Below are 15,302 nucleotides of genomic sequence, written 5' to 3'. Positions count from 1 at the left end.
GGACCTGCTCCAGCTCCTCAATGTCCTTCTTGTAGTGAGGGGCCCAAAACTGAACCCAGGATTCAAGCTGTGGCCTCACCAGTGCCAGTACAGGAGCACAATCACTTCCCTATGGCTGCTGGTCACACTATTGCTGATCCAGGCCAAGATGCTGGAGGCCTTCCTTGCCACCTGGGCACAAACTGGCTCACGTTCAGCTGCTGACAACCTGCCCACACACACACATACCCTGCCCCTCCCATCCTTTTCTGGCAGGCAACATTCCAGCTGCTCTGCCCCAAGCCTGGAGCATTCACAGGGTTGTTGTGACCTAAACAATTGGGGCTCAACACTGTGCCATTTTCTCCATTTTCAAAGGAAGTCTCTGAAGATGTCTATGTTCTGTCTGCTGTGTTGCTAACTACTTGCTGATGGTGAATGTCAGTACTCACTTTCCCCAGAATCACCCCAGATTAGAACTTTAGTCCAACTTGCAGCCTCTTGCAGGTTTTGAATGCGAGAGCTGGCAGGAAATGGTGGTTCAGAACCTAAAGCATGGTATTTACAGTTCCATAATGCACTTCCTTCAGTTTTTACTTCTATGTTTAGAAAAAAAATCATTAGTGTGAAATCAGTTCTGTGCAGCTCTGTTATAGGCACGGACTGCCCTGGGGCTACAAAATGCTGTTAGGGTGATAGCAACTGCCACAAATCAGAGGTGAGTGATTTTGGAAGCATCTGAACAGCAGACGAAGAACATTGTGTTATTAAAGCACACTGATACTTGCACAGTTAGGAAAGCGTGGTTTTCTTTTCTTCAATCTAAAAATAAACAGCTGGATTCAATTTTGGGGGCCCTCTACAAGAAGGACACTGGAGTGAGTCAAGAGAAGGGCAATTAAGCTGGTGAAGGGTCTGGAGAGCAGGTCTGGTGAGGAGCAGCTGAGGGAACTGGATATTAGAAAGAAAGTCATTAGAGTGAGGGTGGTGAGACAGTGGAACAGGTTGCCCAAGGACTTTGTAGATGCCCCTCCCTGGAGGTGTTCAAAGTCAGGGTGGATGGGGCCATGCTCTAATGGAAGGTGTCCCTGCCCATGGCAGGGCGATTGAATGGAATAGAATAGACCAGGTTGGAAAAGACCTTTGAGATCATCAAGTCCAACCTATCACCCAACACCATCTAATCAACTCAACCATGGCACCAAGTGCCTCATCCAGGCTCTTCCTAAACATCTCCAGGGATGGGGACTCAACCACCTCCCTGGGCAGCACGTTCCAATGGCCAATCTCTCTTGCTGGGAAGAATTTCTTCTTAACATCCAGCCTAAACCTCCCCTGGCACAGCTTGAGACTGTGTCCTCTTGTTCTGGTGCTGGTTGCCTGGGAGAAGAAACCAACCCCCACCTGGCTACAACCTCCCTTCAGGTAGTTTTAGAGAACAATAAGGTCTCCTCTGAGCCTCCTCCCTTCTTCTGGGGCTAAGTAACCCCAGCTCCCTCAGCCTCGCCTCACAGGGCTGTGCTCCAAACCCCTCCCCAGCTTTTTTGTCCTCCTCTGGACTCATTCCAGCAAGCCAACATCCTTCCTAACCTGAGGGGCCCAGAACTTGGAAATGGATGATCTTTAGTGCACCTTTCAGCCCAAACCATTCGATGAATCTATTATACTATGAGCTGGGGTTGTTCAGCATGGAGAAAAGTTAGCTGAGGCTGAGGCCTTCTGGCTCACTACAACTCCCTGAGAGGAGGTTGATGCCAGGTGGGGGTCAGTCTTTTATCTGAAGGAACAAGAAACAGGACAAAAGGGAATGGCCTCAAGTTGCACCTGGGGAGGCTTAGGTTGGACACGAGGAACAATTCCTCCCCTGAAAGGGTTGTCAAGCCCTGCAGCAGGCTGCCTGGGGCAGCAGTGGAGTCCCCATCCCTTGAGGGATTGGAAAACTGTAGATGTGGTGCTGAGGGACATGGTTTAGTGGTGACCTGGCAGTGCGGGGTTAATGGCTGGACTCGATCACTTTTTCCATCCTAACTGATTCTGTTTCTAATAGGTACTGTCCCTAATTCTTTCATTTTACAATAGATTTACTCAATTTCACGCTTTTAGAAGTGTTCCAACTCTCTTTGCAGTGTTGTAACCACAAGGTTACAACTGACAGAAATTCTCTATTTCATTTTCAGCTTTGTCACCAACATACCAAGGCTTTGAGGAGGTCACTAAAAAGCACTCTGCCAGAGTTTTCTGTTAGCAAAGTAAGAACTCTGTCATCTTCACATGACTTGGGGAAGGAATTACATTTGAGAGTCTATTTTTAGGTACATTAGATGTCTGGATGAATGGCAGTTGTGCTGCCAACAACAGCAGCACAGACACAAAGTATTTGCTGTTGTATCTGGGCATTTTTTAAAGGTCAAAACTCTCCTTTTTTTTTGAGAGGTTGTTCCAATTTGCTGATGCATCATCTTCCCTGAAAGGTGAGGGCTGTGGGACTGGTCATTTAGTGCTTATTTTAATTAGGATTCAAAAGAGTACTTGGACAGCACGTGAGGAAATGTCATTACTTTGATGGTGGTTGCTTGACTACAAAGGGTGTATATATGTGTATATATATATATAGTAAACCCTACTCATTTCTCTGACCTAGTTTGCTTGGGTAATAATTTTCTTTGGGCAGCACTGAGCTTCCCCCCCACTTTTCCTCTGTAAATAAATGAGGGGTTCTTCCCAACTCTCATCTTAATCTCTGGCCTGCTCAGAGCAAGGCAAGGTTTTGGTGTCCGTAGTAACACTGGTTCCCACTCTGGCTTCCCTTTGGTCTGCTCCCAGCTCTCCTCCTATTCCTGTGGAATCAGTCAAGAGTTTTCCAGTTGTTCCTCTCACATGAACAGTTTGAACCCTGTGTTCTTCAGCTTCCTGTGGTTGGGGATAGTCTGGGTACTGGTTGGGCAGCTCAATTCAAAGGCTAGCTAGAATAATAAATGGATGCAAAAGCTTCTCCATGCTTGGTCGAATGAGTCATAACTTCTGTGCTCACATAAAGCTCTCTAGCTTTAAGAGCAGGCTCTGCTGTTAAGGGACTATCCAATAAGTGAAAATAAGAAAGAAAAGTCTAGGTGCTGTGTTCATGTGCTGGTGAGTGATGGAGGATCCACCTAAACATGGGGAGAAACTTTGATGTGAAGGTGCTGGAGCCCTGGAGCAGGCTGCCAGAGAGATTGTGGAGTCTTCTTCTCTGGAGAGGTTCCAAACCCACCTGGACATTGGGCTCCTGAGCACTCTGCTGTGGGTTACCTTGCTTTAGGAGGTGGGTTGGACTAGATCATCTTCAGAGGTCCCTTCAACCCCCACCATGCCTGGGTTCTGTGACATTGCAGCAGGATATAAACATAATATGATACCTGGTGAGCTCATCCAGAGGGAACTGGACAAGCTGGAAAAGTGGGCCTAGGTGAACGCCATGAGGTTGGGTCAGCATAATCCACATTATCAATACAGGTGGGGGAATCATGAGTTTGAGAGCAGCCCTGCAGAAGAGGATTTGGGGGTGCTGGTGGATGAGAAGCTGGACATGAGCCAGCAGTGGGCACTTGAAGCCCAGAGGGCCAATGGCAACCTGGGCTGCATCTAAAGCAGCCTGGCCAGCAGGTCGAGAGAAGTGATTCTGCCTCTCTGCTCTGCCCTGGTGACACCTCACCTGCAGTACTGCATCTACCTCTGGGGCCCTCAATAGGAGGCATGGACCTAATGGAGAGAGTCCAGAGGAGGCCACAAAGATGATCAGAGGGCTGGAGCACCTCCCTTGCAGGGACAGATTGAGAGAACTGGGGCTGTTCAGCCTGGAGAAGATGCCAGAGAGACCTTAGAACAGCCTTCCAGTACCTGAAGGGACATACAGGGTTGCTGAGGAGGGACATTCTATTCTGCAAGGGCTTGTAGTGATGGGATGAGGGACAGTGGTTTGAAACTAGAGAAGATTTAGGTTGGACATTAGGAAAAAGTTCTTTACCGTGAGGGTGGTGGAGGCCTGATCCCTGGAGAGTTTCAGACTTAGGCTGGATGGGGCTCTGAGCAACCCGCTCTAGTTGGGGATGTCCCTGCTTACTGCAGAGAGGTTGGACAAGAGGATCTCTAAAGCTTCACTGCAAGCCAGTGCATTCTGTGTTATTCCATGAGTGAAGAGAGGAGCTCACTTTCATAGCACTTGGGTTGGTAGGGGGTTGTTTTACTTTGAGGTTTGGGGGTGTGGGGGTCTCTGTGTGAATTTCTTTGGTGGTTGGGGGGGGGGGGGGTTGGATTTTTGGTGTGTGTTTTGGTTTCTTTTTCATTCAGTTTGTTCTGTCCCGTGTATGTGATGACATGTTTTAGTTCCCTAAGATGCTCAGCCTGAGGGTATCCATGGAGAATTTGGCTTTTGCTAATTGTAGAACTTACACTGTAGAAGTTAAAAGAGAGACACTAGCTGCTACAAAAGTATTTAGAAGTAACTTAGAAAGGAAGGAAACGTAGATATTCACGTTTGGAAGAGAAATGTGAATTCTTTGGGTTGTTTTGTTGGGGTTTTTTTTTGTCTTCCAGAAATATTGTCTTCTCAGAACTTTCAATAGTACTGGGATTTGGACTATATTAAAAAATACCAGCTCTGTCTATACAGGGAGAGAAGAGAGTTTTGTGTTTCCTATTTGCTTGCAGATACATTTCGATGTATGCACAGGTGGTTCAGAAGTATTGTGAAATGTGCTCATACAAAGTATCAGTATATATTGTGAAATAAATGTACTAATACCAAGGCAAGTAGCTGTTATGGGAATGTGCCCAAACCCAAGCAGCCCTACACCATCTCTTTTGCCCCAAGGACAGTGGTGAGCTGTATCTCCCAAGTCCCACTTGGCTCAGCACTGTGCCAAGGGAAGACTTGGTAATGACGTGGGCCGAAAGTGCTGCCCAGAACCACAGAGATGGTTTTCACCAGGGTACTAGGGATGAAATGCATAGAATCACAGAGTGATTTGGGTTGGAAGGGACCTTCAAGATCATTTAGTTCCAACCCCCCTGCCATGAGCAGGGACATCTTCCAACAGCCCAGGTTGCTCAGGGCCTCATCCAACCTCATCTTAAACACCTCCAGGGAGGGGACATCCACAGCCTCCTTGGGCAGCCTATTCCAATGTCTCACCACCCTCACTGTACAGAATTTCTTCTGAATTTCCAGCCTCAATCTCCCCTCTTTCAGCTTCAATCCATTCCCCCTCATCCTATCACTACAAGGCCTTGTAAAAAGTCCCCCCCCTGGTTTTCATGTAGGCTCCTTCTGGAACTGGAAGGCTGCTCGAATATCTCCCCAGAGGCTTTCCTGGTTTGAGTTTAAATGTCTTCTTTTCTTCTAACACTAATTAGAAATTTCAGTTATATTGGTGTCAATAAAATGGTAAACAACAACAAAAAAACCAGGATGAAATTCTTCCACAGTGTCGGAGCAGAGTCGTGTCAGACAGTCTCCTTGCTTCTTGCTTGCTCTCCTGACAGAAGCAAGGCAGACCTGGTTTCCTCATTTCTCACTTAAACCTATTAATTTAAAATAGTTTTCAGGGAGCCTTTTCTGCCTTGTTGTGGAGCAATACAAAAAATGAAATCACCTTTTTTTCCACCTGATTCTTTTCTTGTGTTAGCCTTTGCTGCCTGGAGAGAGAAGGCTCTGGGGAGACCTTATAGCAATCTTCCAGTACCTGAAGGGGCCTACAAGAAAGCTGAGGAGGGTTTGTTACAATAAGGCCAATGGCATCCTGGCCTGCATCAAGAATAGTGTGGCCAGCAGGAGCAGGGAGGTCTTTGTGCCCTGTACTTAGCACTGGTTAGGCTACACCTTGAGTCCTGTGTCCAGTTCTGGGCCCCTCAGTTTAAGCAGGACATTGAGACTCTTGAATGTGTCCAGAGAAGGGCAGAGAGGCTGAGGAGAGGCCTCAAGAACAGCCCTGGGAGGAGAGGCTGAGGGAGCTGGGGTTGCTTAGCCTGGAGAAGAGGAGGCTCAGGGGAGACCTTGCTGTCTACAACTCCCTGAAGGGAGGTTGTAGCCAGGAGGGGGTTGGTCTCTTCTCCCAGGCAACCAGCATCAGAACAAGAGGACACAGTCTCAAGCTGTACCAGGGGAGGTTTAAGCTGGAGGTGAGGTGAAAGTTCTTCACAGAGTTGTTAGCTGTTGGAATGTGCTGCCCAGGAAGGTGGTGGAGTCACCATCTCTGGAGGTGTTCAAGAGGGGATTGGACGTGGCATTTGGTGCCATGGTTTAGTAGTCTTGAGATGTTGGGTGACAGGTTGGACTTGATGATCTTTGAGGTCTTTTCCAACCTTATTGATTCTATGATAGCAGGGGAGGGGGGTGCATTGAAGCTTGAGGAGGGCAGATTTAGACTGGATATTAGGAAGAAATTCTGGACAGTGAGAGTGGTGAGACACTGGAAGAGGTTGCCCAAGGTAGGTTGTGGATTCCCCCTCCCTGGAGGTGTTCAAGGCCAGGTTGGATGAGGCCTTGAACAACCTGGGCTGGTGGGATGTGTCCTTCTCCATGGGCAGGCGGTTGGACGTAGGTGATCTCAGATCCATTCCGACCCAGACCATTCTATGAATCATCTCATGGAGTCTAAAATCAGAGGAGGAGGTAGCCTTGGAATGGATTGTGGTGTGTTTTGTGCAGTGCTTATTCCTGGTGCTTCCTCCTTCTTCCACTGCTCCCATCAGGTGTGATCACCAGTACGCCATGTACGTGTGTCTCTGGGTGTAAAAATAGCAAGCTGGGAAACAAAGCTCTCTTTGGTGTTTTTCCCTATCTGCTCATCCTTTAGGGGTTTTTCTGCACAAAAAAATCCTTTAGCAAAGGCTCTCAGCTCCCCTCACGTAGCTGCATGCAGATACTCTGGTGTGTGCAGTGAAATTTCTGAGGTTTTCTGTGTCCATTTATCTTGGTGTGAAATAATCTTTGTATGACTGCGAGGTTTGCTTCTCACAACTCAGAACAACATCTCTCCCAGAGGCAAATGACTGATGGAGATTGCAAAGCCTTTGTAGTATTTCTCTGCTGCTGCCTCTCACGTATATTCCCTTATCTAGAAGGAAATTATCTGAGATTTTGCACCTGTCCAAGCTAATGGATTTCTTTTGATACCTAAACATCTTTATGGAGCTTAGGCATGGTTTCTCACCCATGTGATTTAAAGTAACACATGTAACTTCATCAAAGTTACTTTTGATTTATGCCCCTTGGCTCTTTCAAGAAGCTAATTTGCTAAAACTAATGCAAATATTTAATTCCTGAGGTTTGAGTGTCTTTTGTTTGCATTTCTGATATTCTAATTAAAAGCAAACCCCCAGCGTGGAGCAGATGTGGACAGCTAAGTCATGGAGAAGTGAGGTTTCACCAGAGCTCACCACCAGAGCTCTGAAGTGAGCCTTCACCACCAGAGCTCTGAAGTGAGCCTTCACCACCAGAGCTCTGGAGCAGCCTGGAGATGCACAGAATTCTGGCGTGGTGAGGGTTGAAAGGGATCTTTGGAGATCATCCAGTCCAACCTTCCTGCTAAAGCAGGGGCACCCAGAGCAGTTTGCCCAGGATCCCAGAGTCCAAGTGGGTTTGGAATTTCTCCAGAGAAAGAGACTCCACAACCTCTCTGGGCAGCCTGCTCCAGGGCTGTGGCACCTTCACACCAAAGAAGTTTCTCCTCATCTTCAGATGGAACCTCCTGGGTTCCAGTTTGTGCCTGTTGCCACTTGTCCTGTTACCGGGCACCACTGACAAGAGTCTGGCTCCATCCTCTTGCCCCCCACAGGTCCTTCAGCTCTTGCTGAGCATTGACAAGAACCTCTCTGGGGCTGCTCTTCTCCAGGCTCAACAGTCCCACGTCTCTCAGCCTTTCCTCTCTTACAACCTAGGACATTTTTAAGACTCATCCAAAGGAATCCAGCCATGGGCTCAGGGTGGTCTGTGCCGTATCATTTTCTACATTTGAGGTGTTTGACCAACATTTTGTGCTCTGTTGTCAGCAGCAGTGGAAAATCCACCTTATCCCAAACAGTACTGCCAAAGAGCTGCCTGCAGTGGGAACGAATGGGAAGTTAATGACATTAGAAAAAACATATTGATGGTTTTGCATAGCTGTGCAATAAAATCCTGAGGTGAAAAATAACTCTGATAGTTCCAAGACTTGAGTAGCACCCACAAGTGTAAAAAAATAACATCTGAACCAACTTGATTGTGATTTTTTTTTTTCCCCTTTTTTAGCATTTACTTCAAATGGTTCTTTCTTGTCATGCATTCAGATGGTTTAGTTTCTTCCAAGTTGTTGTTTGGGAATACATTCAGGAAAATATATTTGGGATTTAGAAAGTTTCATCTCTCCAGAAGATACTAAATGTTGAGTTGTAGCTACAGAAATGTTTTGTCCCCAGTCCAGAAAGAAAATGAAGGGGGGGGGGGTTGGGGGGGGGGGGGAAGAAAGGAAAAAGTCAAAACAGATTCTTAGATTTGAGCAGAGACATATGTTTTGTGGGCTGGCACCAGACTAGGATGCAGAATCTTGTAGAACCAACTCTTCATACTCTGGGATATTTAGAGGAGCAACATTCAAAACAAGGTGCTAGAGAATTCAGGGGGGGGGAAAAAAGCCCTAACAGAGAACATACATTTTCTTTTAAGTTGAAAAATGTTTGCTTTGAGTGGCTTTAGCACTGTCCCTTTATTTCTAGTGTCATGTAACTGTCAAGAGAGGTAATTCTGCCCCTCTGCTCTGCTCTTGTGTGGCACCACCTCAAATAGTGCATCTAGTGCTGGTGTCCCCAGCATAAGAAAGACACAGAGCTGTTGGAGGGAGTCCAGAGGAGGGCCACAAAGATGATCCAAGGGCTGCAGCACCTCTGCTACGAGGATAGGCTGAGGGAGCTGGGGGTGTTCAGCCTGGAGAAGAGAAGACTCCAGGGGAATCTTAGAGCTGCCTTCCAATACCTGAAGGGATCCTACAGGAAGGCTGCAGAGGGACTTTGCATGAGGGTGTCCAGCAATAGGACAAGGGGGAATGGTTTGAAGCTGAGGGAGAGTAGGTTTAGACTGGATCTTAGGAAGAAGTTCTTCAGTATGAAGGTGGTTGGACTCTGGAATAGGCTGCCTGGGGAGGTTGTGGATGCCTCCTCCCTGGGGATATTCAAGGCTAGGTTGGATGAGGCCTTAAGCAGCCAAGTCTATTTGAGAGGCATCCCTGCCCTTGGCAGGGGGGGTTGCAGTAGCTGATCTCTGAGGTCTGTTTCAGTCTTAAGTCATTCTGTGACTATAAAGAAGATAATGTAATACTAAAAAGAAAATGTTGTCCTTTCTTTGGTAAATTCCCATTAACTGAAGGTGAGATCACAGTGACTCCTTCTGGCTGTTAGGATGCTGGTCAGAAAATCATAGGAAGGAAAAATGAAACTTTTGGGTATTGGTCAGCAAAATGATCCCAAGAGATTTATCCTAACAAAGCTCCCAAGTTTGCCCTGAAACCTGGTTTAACAAAGGAAAAACTGATGTGATGCTCAGACTCCTTGGAGAAGGACCCTTGGAGAAGGCTTAAAGGTTTTGAGAATAAAATTAATGAGACCCTGAGAGTTACTGCAGTTGTTACATAGGAGAGAAGGGTGATTAAATCTGATCAGAAATAACATCTGCAATGGGAGCAGAGTTTGAATGCCTGGATTTTGGTTGTGTAGTTCAGTGCCAGAAAAAAGTCACCTATTAAAACAAAAGGCAAAGGGAAAATTAGTGATGTGTCAGGCAGCTGAAAAAATCTTTGCAGTGCTGCTTCTAACATCTGGGGAAATCTGGGGTTGGTTCAACTTGTAAAGATTATGGAAGGCTATGTTTGAAGGGCAGTTGATAGAGATCTTCAGCAGCACATTGCAATCACCAAGTTGCAATAGAATAGAATAGAATAGACCAGATTGGAAGAGACCTTCAAGATCATTATGTCCAACCCATCAACCAATCCAACACCACCTAAACAACTAACCCATGGCACCAAGCACCCCATCAAGTCTCCTCCTGAACACCTCCAATGATGGTGACTCTACCACCTCCCCAGGCAGCCCATTCCAATGGGCAAGCACTGTATAGAACTTCTTCCTAACCTCCAGCCTAAACCTGCCCTGGTGCAGCCTGAGACTGTGTCCTCTTGTTCTGGTGCTGGCTGCCTGGGAGAAGAGACCAACCTCCCCCTGTCTACAACCTCTCTTCAGGTACTTGTAGAGAGTAATAAGGTCAGCCCTGAGTCTCCTCTTCTCCAGGCTAAGCAACCCCAGCTCCCTCAGCCTCTCCTCACAGGGCTGTGTTCCAAACCCCTCACCAACTTCATTGCCCTTCTCTGGACACACTGCAGCAAGTCAACCTCCTTCCTAAACTGAGGGGCCCAGAACTGGACACAGGACTCGAGGTGTAACCTAACCAGTGCAGCATACAGGGGCAATCAGACCTTCAATCTGAAGGTCTCCCCATCATCAGGTGTCCTTTCTGGTGTCTAACTGCCAAGAAGTCATCATGCCTCTGTACTGGGCACTGATGAGGCCACACCTCAAATACTGGGTTCAGTTTTAAGCCCCTCACTCCAAGAAGGACATTGAGGTGCTGCAGTGTATCCAGAGAAGGGCAACAAAGCTGGTGAAGGGTCTGGAGAACAGGACTGGTGGGGAGCAGCTGAGGGACCTGAGGGTGTTTGGTGTGGAGAGCAGGAGGCTGAGGGGAGACCTCATTGCTCTGTACAACTACCTGAAAGGAGGTTGGAGCCAGGTGGGACTTGGGCTCTTCTCCCCAGCATCTGGTGATAAAATGGAAGGCAATGACCCTAAATTGTGCCAGGGGAGGTTTGGGTTGGAGACTGACAATTTCTTTGCTGCAGGAGTGATCAGACATTGGAACAGAGAGGTGGTGGAGGTGTTCCAGGAACATGTAGGCATGGTTTAATGGCCATGGTGGTGGTGGGTTGATGTTTGCACTCAGTGATCTTAGAAGGCTTTTCCAACCAGAACAATTCCATGATTCTCTCAGTGCTTAAGACCATGCTGGTTGAGGGTTTGAGCAGCCTGGTCTAGTGGGCAATGTCCCAGCCCATGGCAGGGGGTTGGAACTAGATGATCTTTCAGGCCATTCTGGGATTCTAAGTATCTTCCATCCTGAACTTATTAAACAAATCTGTTGATGGATTCTACTTTGGCTTCCATAGCAGTTTATTCCTCTGACTTTATTGGTTTGGCAGATGAAACAAGGGAAGGACAGCCAAAGCCAAGCACTACCAGCAGAAGCAGCATATGTCATGGCTATGCAAGATGCAGCCCTGTTCAATTAAAGGTGATTACTTCAGGTTTAGTGTTTCATGTGGCCATAGCTTAACATTAGTAGCAACATCTGGTATCTTAGATCAGGTTGGTTAGCGACTTGAAGGGGCATCTCAGCAGAATTTGTTGTTCTCCTCTTTGTTCCTCTACACTTTAAGGCATTTTGTTAGGCTTAAATCATTTGAAACACTTTTTTTCTCTCCCTGTCCTGCCCCTCAACACCCTGGGAGTGTTGATCAACAGTGGGCTGGACTTGAGCCAGTGTGTGACCAGGTGGCCAAGAAGGCCAACAGCGTCTTGACCTGGATCAGCAATAGTGTGGCCAGCAGAAGTAGGGAAGTTGTTGGCCCCCCTGTGCTCAGCCCTGGTGAGGCTGTGGCTTGAGGACAAGGTTCAGCGTTGGGTGCCTCACTGAGGGAGGACATTGAGGGTGCGGGAGTGGGACCAGAGAAAGTTCTGTAGCACAAGTCTTGTGAGAAGCGCCTGAGGGACCTGGTGTTGTTCAGCTGGGAGAAAAGGAGGCTCAGGGGAGATCTGGTTTTCTGTAACTCCCTGAGAGGAGGATTTGAGCCAGGTGGATTTTGGTCACTTCTTCCTAAAAGCAAGTGATAGGATGAGAGAAAATGGCTTAAGGTTGCACAAGGGCAGGTTTAGGTTGGACATCAGAAGAAACTTCTTCACTGAAAGGGTTCTCAACCACTGGAACAGGCTCCTTAGAGGGGGTGGTTGAATCCCCACCCTTGGAGGTGTTTAAAAGAAGCAGAGATGTGGTGCTGAGGGACATGGTTTAGCAGCAGCCTTGGCAGAATTGATGCTCTTCAAGGTCTTTTCCAACCAAACCAATTGTCTAAGTCTCTGATTCTGTATCTGAAAGTGCAGTGTCAGTCTGCAGGGGCAGCATTGGTTCTCAGTTCCTACACAGCAGCTTTTAATACCTCACCAGGGTCATTTGGAAGCCAGAATTTCTTCCCCCATAACAATCCATCAGCTCTCTGTTTGGCAGGCATCAAGGCACAGCACACAGCCAGTTTCTTTCTGAGATTTTTCATTAGAATAAGAGAGTTAGTTTAATCATGGTAAAACCTGAGCCATCTGATTTCAGAGACTGATCTGACAGGTATATGTTCCACAAGGATTTTACATCTTTGGAAGCAATGAGAGAGAGCAGAGTTTCCATCTCTGTATTCGATAACTTCTGTGGAAGAAGCTGATTTGGAAGGTGGTTAGGGCCACAAAGATGATCCAAGGGCTGGAGCACCTCTGCTCCTGAGGATAGGCTGAGGGAGCTGGGGTTGTTCAGCCTGGAGAACAGAAGACTCCAGGGGGACCTTAGAGCTGCCTTCCAATACCTGAAGGGATCTCACAGGAAGGCTGCAGAGGGACTTTGCATAGAGGTGTCCAAAGGAAGTACCTCCATAGAGTGCTTTATTTGCTGCTGACCTCACCATAGAAACATAGCATCAACAAGGTTGGAAAAGACCTCAGAGATCATCAAGTCCAACCTTGTCACCCAACGCCTCATGACTAACTAAACCATGGCACCAAGTGCCACATCCAATCCCCTCCTGAACACCTCCAGGGACAGTGACTCCACCACCTCCCTGGGCAGCACACTCCAAAGACCAACAGCTCTGTGAAGATAACTCCATCATAAGCCCAGCAGTTGGGATTTTGGGTTCTTATGTCTTAACTACAGCAGTGAAATGTGACCACTAATTAATGATTCTGTATGGTTACACTGTTGAATAATGTTGGGTTTATAAAGCCAGAACTGGCATTTTTAGGGACACTGTCTTAAAGTTGCCTTTAATTTGGCTTTTCATCCTTTTGTGGGGGGGTAACTTTTCATAATCTCTTAGTGCTTATAACAAACACACTTCAATACTAATCTGTGACTTGCTTCTTATAACAGGCTGCCCAGGGAGGTGCTTGAGTCACCATCCCTGGATGTGTTTAAAGGTCCTGTAGATGTGGTGCCTGGGGATATGGTTTGGGGGTGGACTTTGCAGAGTAGGGGCAATGGTTGGAACTGATGATCCCAGACATCTTTTCCAACAGGAATGATTCTGTGAACTCATGGGATGATTGCTGTTGTTGTTAATTTGGTATGATAGCAGTGAGTATTTCAAGTTTGGTGTATTTAGCCTTGGATGTCCTAATTGGGGGTTAACTGTGACATGCCTCAAGTAGAGGGCTGAAGCACCTCTTCTATGAGGATAGACTGAGGGAGTTGGGGCTATTCAGTCTGGAGAGGAGAAGGCTCTGAAGAGACCTCATTGTGGCCTTCCAGGATCTGAAGAGGGCTACAAGAAAGCTGGGGAGAGACTTTTTAAGATGTCAGGGAGTGGTAGGACTGGGGGGAATGGAGCAAAACTAGCAATGGGTAGATTCAGATGGGATGTTAGAAAGAAGTTCTTCCCCCTGAGGGTGGTGAGAGACTGGCACAGGTTGCCCAGGGAGGTGGTGGAAGCCTCATCCCTGGAGGTATTGAAGGCCAGGCTGGATGTGGCTGTGAGCAACCTGCTGTAGTGTGAGGTGTCCCTGGCCATGGCAGGGGGGTTGGAACTGGCTGATCCTTGAGGTCCTTTCCAACCCTAACAATTCTATGATCAGTGCCTTCCTATCTTATGGCTCTGGTGCCTGCCCACTTGTATTGAAGAGCAGCTGATAAATTCATGTCTTGTATGAATTGTGTCAATTCAGTTGTATGAAATGCACAGTTTTACTTTGTGCCTTCTTAATAACTGCAGAGTATTTTTGCAGTTCCTCAGTCCAGTTGCACCTAACCTGGCTTCTCTTTCTGCTTTGTGGTGGTTTTCTTCAGATCCTTGCTGACGATGGTGGTCGTTGGAGGCATAACTATTGAAGAATACATCACTTACAGACAAGATCTTTGAAATCTGTTTCCTTCAGACAGCAAAGGTAAGTGAAATAATTTAGATTACACAGTTGTATTTAAGTGGGAGAGCTTTTTACCTCAAAATCAGCCCAAATGGAACAGCAGCTGAAGTTCAGGAGCCTGACTGCACTTGTAGAAGTTTTAACTGGTGCTCTGGCTTACAAACTGGCTGATGGCTGGGCACAAAGAGTGGTGCTGAGCAGAGTTAAATCCAGTTGGTGACTGGTCACAAGTGGTGCTCCCCAGGGCTTGGTGCTGGGACCAGTTCTCTTTAATATCTTTATAGATGATCTGGATGAGGGGACTCAGGACAGCCCCAGTACATTTTCAGGTGACACCAAGGTGGGCAGAAATGCTAATCTGCTGGATGTTAGGAAGGTTCTACAAAGGGACCTAGACATGCTGGATCAGTGGGCTGAGGCCAATTGTATGAGGTTCCGCAAGGCCAAGTGCTGGGTCCTGCACTTGAGTCACAACAACCCCACTCCAGGCTTCTTCCCTGGAAGGGTTCTCAAGCACACTGTTATCAGGCTCCCCAGGGAGGTGGCTGAATCCCTATCCACAGAGATGTTTAAAAAAGGCAAAGATGTGCTGCTGAGGGACATGGTTTGGCACCAGCCTTGGCAGAGTTAGAGAATGGTTGGGCTCAATGATCTTAAAGGCCTTGTCCAACAAGAACGCCTCTATTCTGCTGATGTGAATAATGAGCTCAATGGAAGGAGCTCAGCTTCTCTTCTTCCTTTTACTTACAAGAATATGAGTCCTTAGCTTGTTTTTTTCCTGTATTTAATATGATTGCTTATTTCTTTTTTATTTTCTCTTCTTTTGGACTACAAATCACTTGCAGTTTCTGTGGGTGATACTGCTGAGAACCAGGAATACCTTACATGTTAAAATCTGAAGAGTAGTTGGGCATGGGGGTTGCTACTGGAAAAAGGCAGAAGTTAAGTGCAAGAGCCAGGAGCACCAAATCAAGTGGGGCTCAGTTTCTTGATTTCTGCACCAAAAGCAGTGTGGCCAGCAGGCTGGGAGAGGTGATTCTGCCACTGTGCTTTGGGGAGACCTCACCTGCACTACTACATCC

General features: G+C 47.2%; 1 protein-coding gene across 9 annotated transcripts in view; it reads left to right on the top strand.

Moving 5' to 3' along the window:
- MBD5 (methyl-CpG binding domain protein 5) overlaps positions 1 to 15,302 on the top strand; it is a 197,930-nt gene that overhangs the window by 64,144 nt on the left and 118,484 nt on the right. For all 9 annotated transcript variants that reach the window (XR_008463062.1, XM_054177727.1, XM_054177715.1 and 6 more), the window contains exon 2: positions 14,144 to 14,241. The gene's annotated coding sequence lies outside the window, so the exon portion shown is untranslated. The remainder of the gene's footprint in view (positions 1 to 14,143; positions 14,242 to 15,302) is intronic.

This window comes from Dryobates pubescens, chromosome 2, assembly GCF_014839835.1.
Source record: "Dryobates pubescens isolate bDryPub1 chromosome 2, bDryPub1.pri, whole genome shotgun sequence".
Classification (NCBI taxonomy): Eukaryota; Metazoa; Chordata; class Aves; order Piciformes; family Picidae; genus Dryobates; species Dryobates pubescens.
This window is presented reverse-complemented; position numbering and strand designations above follow the sequence as displayed.